Here is a 22,278-nt window from a genome sequence, read left to right on the forward strand (position 1 = left end):
GACAGCAGAACTAGGTATAGAGCATATTTATGGCAGAAGCAAAGTAAAAATGAATAAGGGTTGTACAGATACTAGTACAACATCTACAAATAAGAAACAGTAGAGGTCTTTAAAACTATTAAAGTTTTAGGGAGTGGCTTGATTAGGGCATACTTCTGGTAACATGAGTCTGAAATAAAACCTCTTCAGGAAATTTATGCTAGATATTATCAAGATCTTTTCTGAGCCAGCCAGAAAGGAGAACATGTACTGAGAACATTCTTCATTTCTTAAAAGAACAAAAATAAATTCCAAAAATACCATATGGAAACAAACGGAAATGAGTACAATTCAACTACACCGTCTCATAGCCCTTGTAAAACATCCTAGCTAGTATCTGTTTCCTTAAAGGGTGGTTGTGAGCAGCTGTACTACATGATAAAATGGGGCCACCATAGTGGAGGGGTGGCATTCCTGGGATCCATCGACGGGATCGGGCCATCCTTCAACTGCAGCTACAGAAGGCTGTGGCCGCTGTGATTTTTGTTTTTTGGTTGCTTTCACTGTAAAATTCCAACTCCTAGCACAGTGTTTAGCACACAGTGGACACTGAATAATTTTTTGTGTGGAAAGAATGAAGGGATGAAAAAAGAAGGAAAGAAGGGCAAATAATCTTTAGGGCAAAATAATGAAGGAACGACTCCAGTGATTCATATATTTCCCACATCCTCTAATTTCCTTAAATTCTTTATAAACTAATTTTGTTTTAATGTCCTGCCAAATAAAACGTTAGTTGCAACTGTAACATTTTATCTGATTGTCTTTACTGCTGATTAACTTTTCTAGCAAACCAAATAACCAAATAATTTCTGACCAAATCCAACTAAAGACATTTTTTAAACACAGCATTTTTCCCCTTCATAAGTTATGTTATGGGCAGAGGTGCTTGTATTTTCAGTGAGTTAGAAAGGATTTTCATGAGCTACCTACATGGTAGGCACTGATACATATATCATAGGTAATAAATAATCTATCTCCTCATTTGAGGAAAAAATAGCACTAAGTAAACAAAATAATTTTTTTCTCAAAAGGCAGAATGAAAAGCACAAAGAAATTTTCAAATATAAAACACACTGAAACTTGAAACTTTTCAATGAGAACTATTACTGCTCTTGGAGAGCATAGTTCAATTTAATTCTTCCCTGAATGACCAAATGTAACCCCTTTTTTTTTTAACTACCTGATTACTGTTCCCAAGAATAGTCCTTCTTCCTGTATTTAAGAAAACAGTATGTTTATTATATATTGAAAATAGAAGAGAGCCCTGGCTGGTGGCTCAGTTGGTTGGAGCATCATCCCGTGCACCAAAAGGATGTGGGTTGGATTCCTGGTCAGGGCACAAACCTAGGTTGTGGGTTCGATCCCTGGTTGGGGCACATACAGAAGGCAACCAATTGATGGCTCTCTCTCTCTCTCATGCATGCACGCACGTGTGAGCTCTTGCTCTCTCTCTCTCCCTTTAAAATCAATAATAATTTTTTAAAAATGTATCCTCAGGTGAGGATTAAAAAGAAAAAAACAAAATGGAATAGAAGCAAAACCCTACTGCTTTTGACTCCAGTCTGGAGCATGCATCCTGTCCTACTTCAGACCTCACATTTTCCCTCCACACTCCCAGGAAGAAGGGGTCACATACATGTAAACCTGATCCCAGCACGTGCTTGAAGGTGCCAGTCACCCAATGAAAAACAGATCAGTGCATGAGCTCTGCGGTGCAGAGGAACCTGTGTATGTGGTGTGAACTACGTTTCTAAAGGGCCCTCTGCGCGCAGATATTAAGCATCGCACTGGATTAGTCTAACAAAAATCAATACCAGGACTATCGCCATCTCCTGTGCTTTACATACAGCACAGAGCAGCTCACATCCCAGAACTTGGAGGTGGCACAGAAGTGACCCTTCCCCCTTCCCTTTGGTCCCTGACATTGATTTAGTCCGTTCTTTGTGACAAGATCCTCCAGAGCTCGAGTACTCCTGACTCCCAGGAAGCACACGTTAGAGGGGGCGGTACGTGTATGTGCTGGCTCTGTCAGAATGATGCTATTATGCATCGAGTGTACTCTGTATAATTTGATCCTTGCAACAATCTTATGAATCTTATATTATTTTCTCTTACTTGAAAGAATTGGGATCAGGAAGTTGAACTTGGTTGACCAGAGGTCCCTGGCTAGTAGGCAGTAGGGTCAGGATTTGAACCCAGACCTTACTCAGAAGCTCAAGTTCATTCCAGTGCAGTGTCTGGATTCAGACCCAGGCCTGCTGACACTGTGCTCATCCATGTTTCCGAATCTCAGACACAAGGCCTGTGCCCCTCTCTGATAAAGCGACGTAGAGACCCAGCATCTGTGCTGCCAGCTCTCCTCACCACAGCCGGAAGCCCCGCTCGCATGCCCAGGGCCTGATACCTTTCCCTTTATTCAGAACTAAACACCATCCTGTGGCCACAACAGAAATCTTATGCTCTGAGCCCTCCACTCCACCTTCCTGATACTTCCTTGTACGTTACTTTACATAGGGTTGAAAGTTGAAAAAACCAGGTTGTAGCTCCGTGCTCATATACCCTAATAACATCAACCTGCTGAGGAGACAACATGCGCCCTTCTGCTGTGGTTGACTTCCATAGGCTGAATTCCAGATTCCTGACAACACTCACCTGCGACCATAAAGGCTATGGTCCATTTCCCTGTGTGAACTGCTCGTGCCTGCTGAGGACCCCGCCTCCAGGCACCCTAACAAGAGTGGGTGCCAGGATGATCTGGGGAAGCCAGGCCTTGAATGTCATCGACAGGTCAGTGCTGCCACCGGGTTCAGGTGGCAGTGAGCCATGAAAGCTCTAGAGAAGCTTAGAAGAAGCTTTGATGAGGACACAGAGAATTTACACACAGCAAAACCCAGTGAACCCCAATCAGTTTGGCAAACTTTTTTAAAAGGCATTTCTAATGTGCAAGATACCAGACCAAATGCTAAAGGGAACACAAAATTAGAAAAAGAGACAGTAAGCAGAAGCATGACATTTGGAAGCCGTCAGACTTGGATTCAAATTCCTGCTCTATCGATTAATGGGTATAAAATCTTGGGCAACTAAATTTAATTTCTTCATTTGAAAATGGGAATAATAACTTCTACCTTTTAAAATTGTCTTTAGAGTTAAATGAGATTACGTAAGTGAAACATTTAGTACATTGCCTGGTACAAAGAAAATTCAATATATGGGAGCTTCTATTGTCTTGGTAAGACAGAGTCCTTGGGATCAAAGCGGCATGTCTAGCTGGTAGCATTCAAGGCAGCAAGAGAAGCCTGCACATACATGGGCAGAGAGGCAATCCCCGCGCCCCATGGGGTTCTAGAGGACTTCAGACAATACAAGTCAGCACCTGAAGAAGTCTCACTCAGGAGGATGAGGTCGGCACCTGTAAAGCTATGAGCACATCACTTAACCTTTTAGTAAAGTCACCTTATCTGTAAACTATTGGTAGGAGGGTACAGACTTCATAGGCACCAGTGGTGAGCATTAAATTTAATAATCCTAAGGCCTGAGAGAAAGCAATCAGTGCATTTAGCTTTTGACCATGGTGACAACAAGAAGGAAGGGAAAGAGGTTGAGGGGGCGGGGGCGTATGAGATCTTGACAAAGCCCCAGTGAGCAATGAAGAGCCTCAGGCTGAGGCAGTGGTGCATGAAGCACCCTAACTGGGACTGGCAGGTGCGTCTGGCACACGTGGCGATAAAGCATGGGACACCGCTCCAGGCATGTGTTTGCTGAGTTTTGATGAAAGCTTCTCATACTGAGTGACCAACAGCTCAGCCTAGCCCTCAACAACCTTATTATGTTCCAGAAATCATTTTAAAAGCTTTACAAGCAGTGTCTCATTTAATCTTCACAGCAGCTCTCAGGCAGGTACTAGTATTATGCCCGCTTTATAGATTAATAAAGGGATTATCAGGGAAGCTATACAACTTGACAAAGCTCACAGAGTTAATACGTGGCAGAGCAAGGCTTGAAACTCAGATTTACCTGAGCTGTGCTTCTTCTGAAATACGACACTGCTCCCATGGGAGTAAAGTCTCCCCAGGTAGCCAATGGAGCCTCCTCTAGAGTGGTTCTGGGTCATTTCACATATTAGGACTTCAATATTTACACCAGCTACGGAGTAATGATGACAGCACCCAAAACCCTACATGGTTTGCTGGGTTAAATCTGGAACCCAAAGGTACAGTAGTAAGAGCACTGCTAGAGGGGGATGAACCTTGGCTCTGCGGGCTACATGCGTCTGCAGCTGAGACCTACAAGTGTACTTAGGATGCGCAGGAGGAGAGGGGGGACTGGAATTGGGAGCACGGCCAGAGAGAAGAGCACAGGAAGAGTGCCTTAGGACATGTAAGACTGTGTCCTACATGGTGAAGGAGAGTAATTCAGCTGCAGGAGACTCTGAACCAGGAAAGAAAAAGAGGAGAGGGTGTGCAGGTAATGTTGGAAGAACAGAGACTGCCCAGGTACAGCTGATGGCTGGGAGGTGTTCTTCAAAGATAAATCTGGAGGGAAGAGGGGGGAAAACAAATAGACCGTTCACAAGGCAAACAGAAATGACACTTTGGCTAACTCCTTCTGAGCTCCTCCCAGAACAGGCCTCCTTTCAGTGACACTATATGTTGTGCTTAAACGTAGGGAAGATGGAAAAATTCTTAATTGCTTTGTCTCTCATTAGCAAGGACCAAGGGCCTAGAGCTTAGTGACCCGTGTTAGCTCTGCTGTGTCCAACAACGTGTTGCCACCCAACAAATACCACGTGGTGCACCCCCCACTACCTGCAAGTGAAGGATGAGACTTAACACAAAAGTCCACTCCAATTAGGTTAGACTTGTCATTTTGTAAAATATATTAAGACTCGTTTCTGGAAAAGTGATCAAGCACCTGAATGTCGCGTCAGTATCAGTGGCCATGGACGTTTCTAATTCTGCATTCTCACCTCGGCACTTGTGCAGATGTGGGTGGGCTACAAAGAGGGGGGCCCTGCCCCAGGGCTATAGATCACCCTCTGGGTGACACTGCCAGCAACTCTCCTCCCTGCCCCAGAAAACGAGGAACAAATCTCCCATCTCTTAACAGGTGTGCAGATTACACAAGACCATGAATGCGGATGCTTGGTGTTCAGGCAGGTTTCAGGTCGCTGCCATTACCAGCTGTGTCTTTGTTTACTACTCTCTTACTTCTCACCTGGGCTATCTGCAGCTCCTTATCGCAAGCTGCCATCCAGATCGTGGCAGTCACCTGTTCAAAGCCAATGGCTACCATGTCTGACCTTTGCTCAATAGTCTCCAGCAACAGTTGCAAGCTATTCCCCACAGTGCTCAGCCTGGATTCACAGCTCTTCAATACGAGGGACCTACATACTTGTCATCTTTCTCTTCCCTTCTCTGTACCTGAACTCCAGCACACTGAATAATACTGTGGTTTCTGGCATGCGCCAATTCTCCTCATGCTCTCACTACTTTCTGCCCAAATGTCCTTCCTCCAATCAGGAAGGCAGAATCTCAGTCGGACCATTTGCATAAACTGGATCCTCTTTGCTTCTCAGCTAGAATTATCTCTTACTACCTCCAAGTCATACAATCCTTTATCAATTCCTCCAAAGGCATTATGGCCTTTAATCTGTACTAGAAATCATATCTACACACCTGTTGGAAATCTGTGTGTGTGTGTGTGTGTACACAGATGGAAACAGATGGAGAGCTTCCTGTATTTGCTTCATCACATTTCTTCAGTTATTAGCATAGTGATTTATATATTCACATACAACTATTTATTCTGTTTGAAAATACATTTTTGAGTCCTACCGTGTGCCTGACATAGAATGGAATGAAGAGGAAGGGAAAAGGAAAGACCTGTCAATTAATCATCTATTTAATTATAGAACAGTCACACTGAGGTCAAAAAGGTGGCAAATAGCAGAGAAAAAAATGCAACCAATCGCCCTAATTGGTACTCAGTACATGCAAGCATTCTTTAAGTACAGCACTAAAGGGACATTACAAACAATAGGCAATCAAGCAAAGCAGTTTATAAAGAAAATACAGCACGGCCCCAGGATGCTCTGGAGCTCCTGGCCACCTCGGCCAGGACACAAGGCCATGCGCCCACTGGGCCAGTTCAAAGGGTGCAGAGACAGAACAGAGTGCACTTCACAGCACTGCATGTCATGTTAATAAGAACCTTCCTCTTTTTAAAATCAGCTGAAGCTTGGCCCATTTCATCTTTCCTTCCTTCCTGGTCATTTTGTTGACTTTATTATGTCTCCTAGAATACACACATTCCTAACCAATGCCAAGAATCCCACAGCCCTTCTCCCTTCCTGCTTCCCATGAGAATGATGCAGAAGTGCAGCCATATAGGTGGCTGCCTTGCTTACAGACCCCGTGCCTCCATGTGCATGTGCGTGCATGTGTCTGCTGCTTCCAGACCTTTGCATCTCATCCTTAGATAAATAAAACCCAGCTCCTGTGGCCCTCTTTCCATCAGGCTCAGCCTCCTCACAGCCTCCTTTCTTGCAGGCATCGTTAGGCTCTGGGCCACCTGTTCCCCCCGTGACTGGGTCACCATCTCTGGAGTTCCAGGCCTCTCCTCTAATGCACTCCTTCTCCTCCCTTCCTCAATCACGCAATGCCACAGTCATACTTGAAACCTCCTTCATACCAATAGCTGTATCTTTGCTATGGTCTCTGTTTCTAGCATCCCAGGTCCCAGCTATCACCATTTATCTTTCCTCCTCTTCCCAAATGCATTGCAAGCCCCTTTCCCTGGGACTGCCAGGCTGCTGGCCTTCCTATCCCATCAGTGTCTCTCACCTCTATCCCTCCTCAAAGCTCTCCTGTCTGTTCCATTCTACTCTCCATTGATGACCAATGAACACCCATGTCCCTACAGCTGCCTTCTGTCCTGACACCGCCAATGGACCCTTCCCCTGCAAAGGAACCCAATGGGCCACTACTCGGCTTGTGTGCTGGGTTCCTTCCTCTCCCTTACTCTGCAGCCTTCCCATCTTCATGCTCAGAGGCTCTGTTATTTCCCTTCTTTAAAACAAAAAACAATGCAAACAAACCTCCCTGGAGTCGGTATCTGTCTCCAACTGTGTCCCTATTACCTGCGACCTACCCAACAGAGCTCCTACAGAAGGCAATTCATGCTCCTGACCCCACTTCCTCTTTCTCCTCTTCTCATGCCAGGCAGCTTCATCCCTACAGTCACCCAGTGGTCAAGGCTGGTAATGACCTGGATGTGACCAAATCAGGGTGATTCTTGGTGTTCTCTATTCCACCATCTGCAGCATTCAGCGGTTTTTCTCTTCATCCTGAGTTGGCCTTCCCTCCATCACCACGTTGCCTGGCAAGGTCTTTTGGTGGGAACTTCTGCACTTCATAATCCCCTGACTTGGAGAGCCTTACCGCTCAGTTTTTGGAGCACTTATCTCCTTTATGAGCTCACTCCTTGTACCTCACTACCATCTGTACCTCAATAATTACAAACTTGCATCTAGAACCCATGTCTCCCCTGAAATGCAAATTGGGCTACATACTCAGTTTCTCCATTCAATACAGATGGCATCTCGACTGCACCTGTCCTGACTTCCCTTCAAAGCCCACGCTTCCCCAGCCCTCTCCAACTGAGCTGGTGGCCCTCCATTCTGCTCAGGCAAACGTGCTGAAGTCATCCTTGATGCCTCTTTTTTCTCACAGTCCATGACCATTCAATCAGCAAATCCTACTGGCTCTTCATTCCATGTGCTCCCAACCACATCTTCCATCTCCACCATGACCACCCTCGTCTGAATTAGTATCATGTCTTGCTTATGTTACTGCAACAGCCTCCACACTCACTTCCTTTCCCACACTCACCTCTCTTCTCCACCTGCAACCAGAGCAATTCTCTTAAAGTGCCAACCAGTTAGATCACCTCTGCCCAGAAGCTTCTAGTACCTTTCCATCACACTCACAATTGAAGCTAAACCCTCACTCTTGGCACATACACAACCTACTGGTCTGCTCCCACTATGGCCCATTTACTGTTTCTTGAACCTGCAGCCATGGCCCTGCCTCGAGGCCTTTGCCACACACCTCTCTGTGCCTGGCCCGATCCTGCCCACACCAGGCTCATCCTCTTCCGGCTCTCTAAGCTCGGCCCAGAGTCACCTGCAGCTGGACCCTGCCAAACTCCCATGCCTCCCCTGACCCAACTCTTAATTTTCCTCTTTCCTGCTTCAGTTTTCTTCACAGATTCATCCTCATCTAATATCTCATATATTTACTTGTTTATTGGCTGTCCTACCAAACATACACACACTAAGATGAACTCTCCGTAACAGCAGTGATATTGTTTTATTTTATACTCTGTTCTTGGAGTTAATGTGATCATTAATTTTTTTCAAGCAAAGAAATTAATTATGTAAAATGAAATGATAATATTTAGTCATTGAGGGAAAAGCTAAATCCTATCTAATAAAAGAGTAATATGCAGATTGACCATCACTCCAACACACAATATGTCTGCCCCCATGTGGTCAAAGATCCTGCCTCCATGTGGACACAAGATGGCCACCACAAGATGGCCAGCAGGAGAGGGCAGTTGGGAGGCACCTGGCCTGCAAGGGAGGGCAGTTGTGAGGGACCAGGCCTGCAAGGGAGGGCAGTTGAGAGGGACCAGGCTTGCAAGGGAGGGCAGTTGGAGGTGATCAACCCTGCAGGAGAGGGCAGTTAGGGGTGACCAGGCCGGCAGAGGAGGGAAGTTGGGGGCAAACAGGCTGGCAGGGGAGCAGTTAAGCATCAACCAGGCTGGCAGCGGAGTGGTTAGGGGGTGATCAGGCTGGCAGGCAGAAGCGGTTAGGGGCAATCAGGAAGGCAGGCAGGCAAGCAGTTGGGAGACAGCAGTCCTGGATTGTGAGAGGGATGTCCGACTGCCCATTTAGGCCCGATCCCACCAAGATCGGGCCTAAACGGGCAGTCGGACATCCCTCCAGGAGTCCCAGATTGGAGACGGTACAGGCTAGGCTGAGGGACAACCCCCCGCCGTGCACGAATTTCGTGCACCGGGCTTCTAGTATTAAATGAAAGGACACAAATAGTGAGAAGATGGATGTCACATAAGGATTAAAATACATGTACAGATGGCAACTGATTAATAAAGTGTTTGGAACAACAGAGGATATGGGAAGTGGACTGTCATATAGACCCTCCTGTTCCTATTATATTCCTATAAAACGTGGGGCTACGTTACTGTGTAGATATTTACATGTGCCCAGCCAGGAAGACTCAAGTTTTCATTTGGAAAAGTTTCCATTCCCCTGAAAGTGACCACCTAAGGCGCAGTCCCTTTCCTGGCACATCAGACCCAGAAATAGTTTTTAGAGGGGGGAAGCTGCCCAGAGTGTCTGATCAGGGCTCACAGCAACCGTGCTGGTACGTGACCTGCCCCAGGAGAAAGCGAGGGCACATTCAGGCTCTCGGGGAGCTGCGGCAGAGGCAGCACCAAACCCTACACTCCACTTTGCTGCGAGTGTGAAAGATTACTAAGGAGCGAATTGGGTTTTAACAAGAGAAAACACGGGAAAAGACAACCTCTGTGAATATCGGGAGGTGTGGGAGTTATAGAAAAGTGCTGCTTTTCATCCATCCTCAAGAATATTTCTTGGTGAAAGTTGGTATTCATGTTCTTTTTGGTTATTTTAGACCTAATTAAAATAAAATAAAAAATTAGAGACCTCTTGGAACACTAACCAAGTAATTATGAAATGAGTGTAGAGAAATGACTCTACATATGTCATATATTTGCATGAAAGAAAATGGAAGGAAGGCAGGGAGAAAAACATACATTCAAAGTGCTCAAATCTCATAATTTAATTAAAAAGTAAACTGAATTTTCTTCCAAAAATTTTAGGAGAATCAGAAAGGAGTATTTTAACCACTGTTAACATTTGAAAACCATTAGCTTTTACTTTCAGCAATTCCAAATTGTGAGTGTTTATGTTCTAGGACAGTGTTCGGCAAACTCATTAGTCAACAGAGCCAAATATCTACAGTACAACGATTGAAATTTCTTTTGAGAGCCAAATTTTTTAAACTTAAACTTCTTCTAACGCCACTGTTTCAAAACAGACTCGCCCAGGCCGTGGTATTTTGTGGAAGAGCCACACTCAAGGGGCCAAAGAGCTGCATGTGGCTCGCGAGCCGCAGTTTGCCGACCACGGTTCTAGGAGATTTAGGCTTGATGTAATTTCTGAGACTAATGGGAGTAGTCTGAGAAAGGTCTAGTGTGATTAAAGTATATATTTAAAATACACAGTAAACATTAACACTGGCTATAAAATTGCAGTATAGGCTGTCTTTAATAGTGTCACTTTGCATATATATATATATTTTAAAGTATCCTTACAACCATAGTCTCACAGAACTCCAAAAGCATACCACAGTGACATAGGGGGAAAAATATTTTATGTCTGAACACCTTGGACTGACAATTCATTGAATCTTATCTCTCTACAGATATATGCAATGGACACTATTTCCATTTTGTATTTTTCCTTTTTTACCTCTTCTTCATGACTATTTCTTTCCTCCATATCAGACGTTCAAGCCTGTTTAATCCATATCCTTCGAGGAAACCCTCCCAGCTCTGCCACCAAATGAACACCCCTTCCTGGGAGCTCTTCCAGCACTGGCTCCTGGCACCAAGCATTCACTGGTCTGTCTGCCCTTATCTTGTCTTTTTTTTTTTTTTTTTTTTAAATATTTTATTGATTTTTTACAGAGAGGAAGAGAGAGGGATAGAGAGTCAGAAACATCGATGAGAGAGAAACATCGATCAGCTGCCTCTTGCACACCCCCCACTGGGGATGTGCCCGCAACTAAGGTACATGCCCTTGACCGGAATCGAACCCGGGACCCTTCAGTCCACAGGCCGACGCTCTATCCACTGAGCCAAACCGGTTTCGGCTCTTATCTTGTCTTGATGAACTTCCCAGGATGCTTGGTCTTTGCTCATCTCCTTACTCCTTCTTAGGTGGCAGCGATCTCTCCAATACAGTTGCTCAAACATAAACCATGTGGAAACCACTGTAGTCATCTTTCACCAATTGAAATGACTGGATTCCCACAAGTTGTACATGGAATCCAAAATTGGAGGGAAGAAAAAAACAGATCTCACATAGAGAAAAGATGGCAAGAATGGTGAAAATAATGGATATCCACTGTTCTATATACCTCCATATTTCTAAAACCTTTATTTTGTTTATCAGCAAAACTGAATTCTTTAGAAAATACATTTGTCCAAATTCCCAATATTGATTCCTTTCTTAGAACAGCTATGAACTAGGATTTAAATAATGTGAAAAAGAGAGCACTGTAGAATTAATTATGAAACTATAAAGTTACTACCTCTCAAATGTTATATAAGGGTAAATATAAATGGCTATTCAAGAAGTGTATCTATAGGAAAGTGCAATTATTTACCCTTTGCAACAGAAAAAGAAAGAAAAGCAATTAAATACTCAAGATACAGTCAGTGTTGTGGCTAATCTGTCTAATCTATTAAGCTATACTGTTCTGAAGAAAAAAAATCAAATATATTCCTAGTAAGTTATGAAAGTCTACTTTATAGCATTTCTTTAAATACCTTTAGAAATATATTCAATGTTACAAGTCACAAGAAGTCAGTAATTATTAAATCAATTCTGCTTTTGATTTTAAAATAGAAAAGGTAACTATTAATTCCAAAATGCCTTTCATATACAAAATTAAAAGATATTTCTACAATCAATTGCTAATATAAGAAATTCCAAGTGGAGAATTAATGCAAAATTCCACCTCTACAAGTTAATGAGTGATCGTATGTCGGGCTCTGCTACTCCTGAGGCACTCCTGGTGGTTCACATGACAACATATGCCATATCCACAAGGACCCTGTGGAGTCCTGACTTATCATCCACATTTACAGATCAGGAAACTGAGGCAGAGAGAGAACTTTATCCCAGTTTTCAGAGGTAAGCGGTTGAATTATTCCAGCAAGTCTGGGACTAGAGGTGCCTCTTCAGTTACTATGTTATGCAACTTTCCATCAATTAAGACATTCTAATGTGAAAAACTTTAAACAAATATAAAAGTGGACATAGGAGTATAACAAATCCCATTTACCCATCAATCAGTTACATTTGGCCAATGTAATTTCATCTGTACCATCATTTAACAATTACTTCTACATTATTTTGAAGGTAAGTCCAGAAATCATATCATTTTATCTAGAAATCTTTCAGTATGCAGCTCTAAATTATAAGAACTTTGTTTTTGGAGAGCCATGACACTATTTACAAACCTAAAAAATTAGCAATAATTCCTTAATGCCATGTAGAACATACTTTGAATAGGTTAAATAGGTTAATACTCTATATTCTAACTCCCTAGCGGCTGCCAACCGGGTACTCCCTCCCTTCCCCTGCCCCCTGCCAGCGCTGGGGCCTCCCTCCCTTCCCCTGGCCAGCCCGCCCCCTGGTCAAACTCCCAGAAGAACTCCGGTCAAGGGGACAATTTGTATACTACCCTTTTATTATATAGGATGTATGAAGTCCCAACCTTCAGTCAGATGAAATGTTTTTTTCTGACTGTATTTTAATAGCTGAGTTTCATGTAAAAGAAAATACTTAAGGATGGTGAGGGAAATTTAAGGGACAAAGTGCCACCTTGAGGTAGAGAGCCAGGTCGTGCAGAAGGAAGACATAGGCCACCATGTAGGACCTTACTGATGCCAGAGGATATCTCTCCCATTCTCATTCTAATCTCATCACCTATCCCGCTGGCTTGCTCTTGTCACAGTGACTCCTTACACTGCCTTGGGAGGCTAGGGGCTGTGCCCACCACGCAGGGAGGTACACGGTTCCCCAGAGGCCATCTCTGAGTTGCCTATCCCTCAATCCCGGAATCACTGTGATTTAGGCATCAGCTCTGGATCAGTTCAGCTGTCATCTCTGACCCCAGCCATTTAAAAATGATTGTTAAGGTAAAGGAAGCCATCTCCGGAGTGCACCTTTGTTTTCAGGCCTCTCAGTCATTTAATATTTCTTCATATCTTGACAGTTGTGACTGTAAGCCCCACTCAGGGTTTCTGGTCTGGGCACAGATGACAAATTCCCTTTGTTCTATAGCTGAAATGTTATAGGGCTAAGAGTATTTTTACTATACTTTTCCTATATTTCAGGACTATTCCTGAATGGGACTGCAGTCTAGAGTGCAGAGGAAAATAATGTCTCTTCCATATCAAAACTCACATATTACTGTCATGATTGAGCATTGAACACAGAATCAGCAGGAGGAGAGAGAGAAAAAGAGAGGTGGAAGGAGAGGATGGAGGGAGGGAGGAGGGAATGGAGGGAGGGAGGGAGGAAAGGAAGGGCAGGACAGGTCAGGGAGGGAGGCAGTAAGTCTCTTCCTTAAACTTCTACTGGCACCTTGCTCCATGGCCAGGTTGCTCTTCCCACCCAGTTAATTGCACCTCCAAGTTTATTAGCTAGTTAGTTTTGAGCTGAGTAAAAGCCTTTATTGTATGTCCCTTTGGCTGATCTATGTTTATGAGGGTTTATTTATATCCTCAAATTGGCAGACACTGGACTCTAGGCACTGATATTTTTTTTCACTCACTTCTTCTAATCAGGGAATATAAACCGTGAAGATTAAGTAGGCATCTATTGTTTACTGTATGTACTTACAATGTTTAAAGAAGAAGAGACCAGCATGTAGCAAAAAGTCAAGAATGTAAATTAAGAGGTCAATGAAACAAAAGCTTTGCTGTGGTAAATTTTATGGAATGTGAAATAGATAAGATGCAAGAAGTACTAAGGATAAATATCAAGAAAGGGGGAAATAAAGAAATAATAAATATAATCACTCACAAAATTTAAAAAGACAATATTAATGAGCTAAACACATGTGAACTAAAAGAGAAGGCACTCTTAGAGAACAAGGATGTCAAGCATGCAACACTTATGCTCATGTGCAGTTCACAATGTTTATGGATTAATGTGTTTTTGTTGTTTCTATATTTTTGCCTATCAAAGTTGCCCTGTTAATAAATATTTACCTCTAAGATAACCAAATGTTCCAGAAACTACTTGCAGTTCAGAGTTTGGAGTAGGAAAGTCTTTTGTGCCATCCCACCCCCATAGCAGTCCAGAGTTGGGCAGCTAAGAATCAGGTAACTTCAACCCTGTCTCTGCCTCTTCAATTTGGCCTGTGTACAGAAGGGCAGCAATGAAACAACTAGGAAAGATCGCCAAGAGCACAGATGTGTCATTAAAGACCAAGACCAAGACCAGCCACACCCTCAGTTTCCCAATTACTAAGTATGGATGTGAAAATCTGACAGTGAAGAAAGCTATTGGAAAAATATTGATTCCTTTGCAATATGTTGTTGGAGGAGAGCTTTATGGACACCCTGGACCACCACAAGGACAAACAAGTGCATCCTAGAACAACTTAGTCCTGAAACATCTCTGGAGGCAAAAAGGATAAAACTGAAGCTGAACTACTTCAGGCAAATCATGACAAGGCAGAGTTTTTTAGAAAAGACATTAATGCTGGAAAAATAGAAGGCAGCAAGAAAAGAGGGAGACCAAATACGACATGGATTGACTCCATAAAAGAAGCCACAGGCATGAGTCTACAGGAGCTGAGCAGGGCTGTGAGGACAGGACACTATGGACGTAACTCATTCATAGGGTCAGCAGGAGTCACAGCCAACTCAATGGCAAGTAACACACATGTTCCACAACCTTCTTTTCTAGCTTTCTCCTTCTTGATATGGGAATGATAATGTTTCCTACCTTGGGAGAAGTGGCAGCCTCAAAGGACATAGTTCTACCACAGAAGCATGCATGACTGTGACCACACGTTTGCTGCAGGTGTGAAAGGAATATTCCCACGACCTGAGTGGCCTCAGAGCTATGCAATCTAGAACCCAGGCCCTCAAACACAAGATTCCAACCTACAATTTGGAGTGAGAGTCCCTGCAGAGATTACTGTAACCTTCATTTTATAGGTGAAGTAGCTGAAATCTAATGAAATTGAGTGGCTTGCTGAAACTGGCAGATCCAGGACAGATATCCAAAGTCCCCCCATTTTTATTTCAGGTTTATCTTTTACACCAAACTCACATACCATGGCAAGGCTTCTCATGTCACAATTACTAACAGTTTGGGGCAAGTGACTTGTTTGCATTTTAACACAATCATTGGTAATCTGCACAACGGTGGGAGGACATCTCTGTCTTCATGGTCAATTGGGGAAAACTCTTCAACTAGCCCATGAGTGTTATCAAAAACTGAGGTCAAATTTATTGCTTTATAGACATTTCTCTGGCTTAGTATGATAGCAGTTTAATTACCTTAAATAGGGTAAATTATTTAACTTATATATTTAGGAAAACATGATAACTACCATCAAATATCTGAAATGCTGTTCTATGAAAAAGAAATTAACCCTTAGCAGCTACAATAGTTTCTGACCCTAGCAGATTCTTAAAATATATCCCTTGGATTAGGCTGAGTTGAACTGATCTCATTATTAATCTCTCCAGGGGCTAAAGTTAGGAACAATTGGCATATAATATCAAATCATAATCTCATATCAAAAATATTACGAATAATATTTCAACCATTAACACAAAGTAATGGAATGGGCTGACTTGCTGGGTAGTAGGCTATTCATTTCCGGAAATATTCAAGAAGAAGTCAAATAACAACAACCCTCCTTTTCATAAGGTGGGTAGGGTGGGGGCCAGAATGTTGGTAGAGTACACTCTGTGGTACAGTATAATGAACACAATACAATCTTTATTTATTGTGGATCTTGAAATACTCAAGGTTAGGCATCAAGAATAACTATGGCTAATAATGAGATTATATTTTAAAGCAAATTTGTCATACTATATATCTAGCACTCAATGTACATATAGATCCTTTTACTAAAGGGTGAACACCTCCAAATCCTGGGCCATGTCCAATCCACTTGCATATCAATATTGTCTTGCTTAAACAGTAGGTACTTCATATGCTGAATTAATATCTAGTGTAAGATTTGGAACTGAATTCTTGGTAATTCATAATATATATTGAAATAAAATTTTAGTCTTTAAGCCTCATACTATGAGATTACTTTTTCTTAAATTCCTTTTTGAGGGTACAGTGAGGACTGAAAAAGATAATGAGTAGGAACTCACACAAAGTGGCCCTGACTCAAAGTAAACACATAATGCATGCTAAATGTTATTAAAAATTTGCCTCTCTATGAATAAATCTTTAGAAAAGAGGAATTTTAAAAAAGAATAACAGATTTTAAAAAATATCACTTTTGCCTCTCTACACTCTGAGTTTGTCACAGGCTCCATCTGATGGACAAAGGAGATGCCAGGATACAGAGGTTATACACAAAGGCTCCTTCGGTACCACCCACCAATTAGTTTTTAGAGTTTTTATGAGGCCCCCATTAAATAATCTGAGTGGAGCCGAAACCAGTTTGGCTCAGTGGATAGAGCGTCGGCCTGCGGACTGAAAGGTCCCAGGTTCGATTCCGGTTAAGGGCATGTACCTTGGTTGCGGGCACATCCCCAGTAGGGGGTGTGCAGGAGGCAGCTGATCGATGTTTCTCTCTCATCGATGTTTCTAACTCTCTCTATCCCTATCCCTTCCTCTCGGTAAAAAATCAATAAAATATATTTTAAAAAAATAATCTGAGTGGAAGTGTCTGAAATTCACAAGGAGCCACATAAATATCAGGAATAAAAAAACAAGTTGAAAACACTGTGTAGGAATATAATTTGGGATTAAGGCCCTCAGCTTGACTTGTTTTTCTGAAACATACATACAATGTTCTCATCAGTGTAAAGATATAAGATTAAGTCATAGCTGATGTATCAGCTTAATGTGCATATTTAATAAACTGAACAATAAAGTAAAACTGAAGCATCTAAATATCAAACACAAGAAATACGAGTAGGAAAGTACCCTTTCTCAATTGGCCTAATTCAACATCAGGCATCCAGCATTCTGAGTTCTACTTGTTTCAGGTAACCTTTATGATCCTAATATAAGTGCAAGGCCCCATCTGCATGAACATACCGCATTCTGTGACTCCTCAAACGTTAACGTGGATCAGACAGATGTCCAGGAGGCATCTGCACACACCTCAGCCACGGCCTCCAAGGGAGCTTCCCTGCAAGAGAGAGAAAAAGTGGTTAGTGGACCTGAGAACATTCCTCTGACTTAACGGAAATGGACAGTTTCCCGACGTGGGAGCTCTTCTCCTTAAGCCAGTGGAGGCTGTGCACAAGGGCTCTGCACTCACTGCACTTCAGCTGAGGAACAGTCTGGAGCTACACATCCTGTCGTCTCCTCAGAGCTGTAGTGCTTTTGAAATAAGTCTGTTCTTTAATAAAATTACAGAGCAAGGTCAGGTGTGTGAAACTTGGGTAAGTCCCTAGGACCCTGGCATATAAAGACCACCAACAAAGGGGGATGAGTCAGAGTAAGCTCAAATGCCCAGGACACTGCCTGCTTGTCAGGTTGTAATCACTGTTGTGAATAGAAGGTTCTGGACTACAGGTGAGCACTCCAGAATCAAACATGGCTGTGCCTGCAGAATCAAATATGGATCTCAAAATCAGACTGCCTACTTAAGGCCATGTCAGTACTAAGAAAGAAAGATGGACAGAGGAAAAATGACGTTTCTGATATTTTCTGTTTTCTAGGTTTACAGGGGAAGCTGGGGTAACTGAAGAAAAGGAAAAGAATTCCTTTGGAACACAAGTTCAACTTTTTCTAACCACCAACCATATTCATTCCAATTTTAGCAATTCTGTGGGAGGAAAAATGAAACATGAAATTCTATGCCTTCCACTTTGCATATATTCCTTACTTCTACCTGGAATGCCCTCTCTCTCCAGGTCTTCACAGCCTGCCCAGAGTCACACTTCCTACTGTGTGTGATGACAGTGAGAAAAGTAAGAATCTTCCTATTAAGAACAACAGCACAAACAATAACTACCATTACTGAATGTCTAACTGAGAAGCCAGACTCTATTAGATACTGTGGGTCCATGACCTCACTTAATCCTCAAAGATAGGAAATATAAATATTATATCAGCTCAAGATGTGAGGTAGCTCACTGAGACACAGCTAGAACAAGGTTAACAGTACTCAGACCAGTTCTTTCTGATTCCTTCTATGTCTCCATTTTTCTCAGACCCTCCAACATTTAAACCTTGGATTCTTCATTATTTTCGAAGAAAATATCTAACATTTGTGGATGTGCTCTGATTCACATACAGAAATAGATTGTTTTGTAGATAGAGTCAATGACTCTTCCAGGACAATATAATCATTATTAAAATGTGGAGACCATCTTAGATCATTCAAAATCTAATCAAATATGTGTACACTTTTAAAAGAAGTAATGCAGATATCAACTTTCTGATGATTTCTAATAAATGGGGAAAATAAAACAAAGAACCCATTAGAAGATACTTCTGAGAATTTCAGGCCTTAGGAATCTTACTTATAATAGAAAATAACAGTAAATCTAGTTCCTACTTGGGTTAGAGTTATCTTGCCTATTGTAAGTCAGAAATAAAGGTCTTAACGGTTTTAAGTGACCCAAATGGTTGCCTGCACATGGTGACACAGACACAGCAAACAAAGTGGCTCAGTGCTGGCTGCAGACAACTATGCAAGACACCGAGAGCCTTGCTTCTTCTCCCTCCTCTGAATGATTATCTGCAAAATGAAGGGGTGCATAGATAGTGAGGGCAGGGAGGGAAGGGCTAATCATTGACAGAAGAACAGGCTTGGTGTCAAAAACAACTCTGCTGAGATCTACTGTCCACACACTTCTCCCTCCTCTGATTGATTATCTGCAAAATGAAGGGGTGCATAGATAGTGAGGGCAGGGAGGGAAGGGCTAATCATCTTGACAGAAGAACAGACTTGGTGTCAAAAACAACTCTGCTGAGATCTACTGTCCACTCACTTAAAAAGAAGTTTATGGCAAACAAATAGAATTAATGCTCATGTAATCAAGTAGAAAGGATAGTTGTGCATATAGATTTGTATGCATGTATATATGTGTGTACACACTTATTTCTTCTAAAATTGCCATAAGTCTGTTCTTTAATAAAATTACAGAGCAAGGTAATTATTATTTTTTATTTTTTCCTTAAAAAAATAAAAAATAAAAATTAAAATAAAATAAAAATAAAAAAATAAAAAAATTGCCATTCCTTTCATTTTCATCCTGGCTGTAATGCAAAGTACTAGGTTTACAACCTGTACAGATGCTCAAAAGTAAGTGATTTAAAGAAACATTAAACTAACAGGGGCCAGTCCCAATTTTTTTATTTTAATTTAAAAATAGAGGCCTGGTGCACGAAATTCATTCACAGGTAGGGTCCCTAGGCCTGGCTGGCAATCAGGGCCAATCAGGGCCTTCCAGCTGCCAGCTGGGGCCTTCCTTTGCTCTGTGCCACCCCCTGGTGGTCAGTACACATCATAGTGAGCGATCAAACTCCCAGTCTCCCAGTCGAACTCCCAATCGGGATGGGGGGCCAATCAGGGGCCTGGTGGGCTGGGGGGAGGGGCCGCGGGAGGTTGGCCAAGTGGTCCCACCCCCCATCGAGCCAGTTGGCTGACCGCAGTGCGTGTCATAGCGACCAGTCATTCCAGTTGTTCCAGTTGTTCTGGTCACTTGGCTTTTATATATATATATATATATATAGATAGATAGATAGATAGATAGATAGATAGATAGATAGATTCTAGTTACCTTACAGTTATTTCATATTGTCTTTTAAATCAATAAAATCATAGTTATTTATGTATCAATCTCACCAATTTTAAACAGAGGAAAAATGATAAACTTTCCATGGAAATAATAATATCAATGAAACTAAAATTTTATAAACCAGCATCAACTTTGGAACTTAACACACTGGAGACTTAAGCAGAGTGATAGCAGAACTCAAGTCTTGACTTCCAGAACTCTCTGGGAGATACAGATCACACTAAAATATTTACTTGCCCTCTTCTATAGCTGTCCCAAAACAGAAATCAGATTTCTCATTAGATACATGATGTGGTCTCATTTTAAAACTGATAGCTTCTTAAATCAAAATTAGTGAATAACAAAACTTATTTTCCCTAAGATAATTAAAAAACTTCTTACCCTTTGATATAAGCTCTAGGCTTATTCTTTTGTTTTTATGGGGGTTTCTGTGGCTCTTGACTAGAGAGGCAAGTTGAGATTCCTTATTCCCTGAAGGAGCCCATGGGGATACTTGTCCAGGCAAATAGAATCCTTCACTGACAAGAGTGAGGCTGAACATCAAAAAGGATGGCCATTTGGTTCCTCAACCCTGAAGAAACCCTGGTAGATGACACTGCCTGGCTAATGAGGGCATATTCTGTCTTCTCCTGGTAGATTGGTTGGATTTTTTTTTGCATATTAACCTAAAAGTCTGTTTCTTTATATCTCCTATTTATATACATATTTTTGAGGCTTATACTATTTCCCACCCATACTTCAAGTATCATCGTTGTGTAGTTAGTTGCTCATACTCTTAATTTTTAAAAAATGAACTATTCGCTTTTTTTCAGGCTAGTTTAATTTAGTGAGTTAATTTCCATATATAATTATGAAAAAGTTGGTCTATGAGAGGTAAATACAAAATATCTTCAAATCCAAAATACAAAATATCTTCAAATACAAAGTATCTTCAAATCTGAAAATCCTCTGCAAATGGAGTATGCAGATGACTGACATTTTAAAGCATTTGATATCTGAGAAATTATGTGACTTTTCTTAGCATTGTCTGAGATGAAAAATGAGATTTATATGTAGATCCAATTAATTGCCTACAGAGTCAGCAATCCCCAAGCCCCAAGCTCACCTGCGTCATGTCATAAACACAGCCTCACTCTAAACCCAGTGCCAACAGGATCCCAGGAGGTAGGTCTCAGGAGGTGGAGGAAAGAAGGGATGGTGTGCAGTGAAAGGAAATTTGCTCCCTGGGGAAGACCTCCCCAAGTCAGGTTTAGGATCTCCAGTGGGAGTCTGGGTATTTTTGTTCTGACAAAGCCTTGGCAACCCATCATCACAATCACTCATGAGTATCATGATGTAAGCCACCCAATTGCAAATTACAGTACAGGCAAAAAGACTCCTCTACTCACTCTGGAATCCCTTTCTTGGGCTCATTTCCTCAATAGTAAAAGAAGAACCTTTGAAAACTTGTCATCTAATCATGTTCTCTACCTCCAAGTGCCCCCAGCTCACATCCAACCCTGGACTGAACAAATGTTCATGTGCCCAGGAGGCAAGCAGGGGCAGGATTGAGCTGGGCAGGTCTGGAGCCTTGGCTTCTACTTTATCTGCTTTCATTTTTCTAAAAAAGAGTTGCTATGAGCAGGCTGGAAGAGGTCAATAGGGGGGAAAAGGGAGACTTATATAATACTTTCAACAATAAAGATTAAAAAGAAAAGTTGCTATGCCCTGACAGAGAGGGAGGAAAACAGGGTAGTTCTCAACCCTGGGTGCATATTAGAATCCCTGGGGAGCTTTTAAAACACAGTGAGGTCCACCTTCAGATACTGGGATTTAATTGGCCGGAAATAAAGCCCAGGAAGGCATCAGTATTTCTTCTTTTGTAAATTAAATTTATTGGGATAACATTGGTTGGAGACATTATATAAATTTCAGGTGTACAACTTTATATAATACAAAATCTGTATACTCTATTGTGTGCTCATCACCCAAAGTCTAGTCTCATTCTATCACCATATATTTGACCCCTTTTTACCTTCTTCTTTAAAAACTCCCCAAGTGATCCTAACATGCAGCAAGGCTTAGAACCACTGACTCAAAAAAAAAAAAAAAGGCTCAAAATCTAGCTAAAGAACCAGATTTGAGTCAGTATTCTGCCACTTCCTAGCAGTATGAACTTTACAATTCAACTAGCTCCTCCATTAGTGGAATAAAAAGAAAAGAAGATTACACTACCATAGCCACCTTATAGGACTAAGATAAAAATCAATATGGAAATATAAGATAAAACCTGATTTAAAAAATACAACTCTATATAAATTCTGTTTCTACTTAAGCAAAACTCTGAGAAGTAAAACTCAAAACTATGGACAAGGCACAGAAGCAACACAAGAAGTG

General features: G+C 41.9%; 1 protein-coding gene across 5 annotated transcripts in view; it reads right to left on the reverse strand.

Annotated features, from left to right (window-relative positions):
- MYT1L (myelin transcription factor 1 like) overlaps positions 1-17,275 on the reverse strand; it is a 245,610-nt gene extending 228,335 nt beyond the window's left edge. For all 5 annotated transcript variants that reach the window (XM_079791509.1, XM_079791508.1, XM_079791507.1 and 2 more), the window contains exon 1: positions 17,186-17,275. The gene's annotated coding sequence lies outside the window, so the exon portion shown is untranslated. The remainder of the gene's footprint in view (positions 1-17,185) is intronic.
- Positions 17,276-22,278: the final 5,003 nt, after the last annotated feature.

The sequence above is a fragment of the Cnephaeus nilssonii genome (genome assembly GCF_951640355.1).
Source record: "Cnephaeus nilssonii genome assembly, chromosome: 15".
NCBI classification, from domain to species: Eukaryota; Metazoa; Chordata; class Mammalia; order Chiroptera; family Vespertilionidae; genus Cnephaeus; species Cnephaeus nilssonii.